A 1,545-nucleotide genomic window follows, 5' to 3' on the forward strand; every position below is an offset into this window, starting at 1 on the left:
CGTGACAGTTACTTACATTTCTTTAAATTATTAAAAAAAAAACTGTATAATATTACATAAACGTCCAATTCCAAACAACAAATGTTTTCAGGAAACAGTTAAACCTGGCCACCCAAAAGCCTTTACAGAGGGGCCAGCACAAAGGAATAGGAGACTGCAAGATGCGACATAACCACTCGGATGGCCAGTACAGTAGGACTACTGAACTGTGGAGAAAATCGGCTTATTAGTTTCACCACAAACATACGAGTGGACACTAGAATCGCTCTATCATCATGGCCATTTTAGCGCCACATTTTTAAAATCGGTTTCTTCCAATATCGCAACACTTGTTACATACTTCGATTAACTAGAAATGCAGTAGAAGAGACAAATCGTGTTCCCAGTTACCTGCCGCGACTAGCACCATCTCTTTTGCGCTGACAATGACGAATGCTCATAGAATGAAGGGGAATTTGGCCTCACCATTCACTACTGTTTAAGTTACAAGCATCGGTGGTTCAGTGGTAGATTGCTCGCCTGCCACGTGGGCGGTCCGGGTTCGATTCCCGGCCGATGTAATATTTTGAAAATTACACAAAATTGATTCTGTTATCATCATTTGTATTACATTTTGGTAATTTCCTAGAAGACGGGCAAAATGCAACATGACTGACGAAAACTACCACAAACGTTCTGCCTATTATGAAGTTAAAATACCACCAAACATCACAAAATCAAAGATGGAAAGTCAAACATATATTCATCTTTTTAAAGAAAAGTTTAACTTTCCATTTTTTATTTTTTTAGTGTTTGGTGGCATTCCAACTTTATAGTTGGCAGTACTTTTCTGGCAGTTTTCGTCCGCACTTTACCCCCATAAATCACTAAATCATAGAACAAAATATAATAACTTATCACCTTATGAAACAAAATTCAATCCGCATTGACGTTTTCCACGACAACCACTTCACTTCCAGTATATGACACAGGCTTCAAGGCAATCTAGACAAACTATGCCGGCAAGAAAAGAACTAAACCAACACTTTGTCGTACAGTCAACTTCGCATAATTAAACCATGTATTTATACAAAATGAAATTCTCTTCGAACACTTATTACACATTAACATATACGGAAAATTCAGTAAATAATTCCTTGGAACCACGGAAACATAGTTTCCTCCTCAACAATCGACACAATTCTTATTCACCAGCGAAAGAACTAAACAAAAATCGACACAAAATTTAATACTCTGTTCTATGTTCACACATCTTTCACAAATTTTAATATCATAAAATAACGAACTTTCAATAACTTTAGCCATCCGACACAATATAAAACCACTCACGTCAAACAACCAAGAACAACTTACTGACGTCATTATCTATTCAAAATTAACCAAACATTCTAGAACAAATGACAACTATAACCAATCAAATCGAAAGAAAAACATAAAATGACAAACTTTCAATAGCTTTAGCCATCAGAACAAAGTAACAGCACCCATGTCAAACAACCAAGAACAACTGACAACGTTATTAATTAACGAAAATTCTAGAACAAA

General features: G+C 36.0%; 1 non-coding gene across 1 annotated transcript; it reads left to right on the plus strand.

Moving 5' to 3' along the window:
• Window positions 1–489: 489 nt before the first annotated feature.
• On the plus strand, window positions 490–560 carry TRNAG-GCC (transfer RNA glycine (anticodon GCC)). The gene has a single exon. It is a non-coding gene; the product is annotated as a tRNA-Gly (tRNA).
• Window positions 561–1,545: the final 985 nt, after the last annotated feature.

The sequence above is a fragment of the Periplaneta americana genome, chromosome 14, assembly GCF_040183065.1.
Source record: "Periplaneta americana isolate PAMFEO1 chromosome 14, P.americana_PAMFEO1_priV1, whole genome shotgun sequence".
Classification (NCBI taxonomy): Eukaryota; Metazoa; Arthropoda; class Insecta; order Blattodea; family Blattidae; genus Periplaneta; species Periplaneta americana.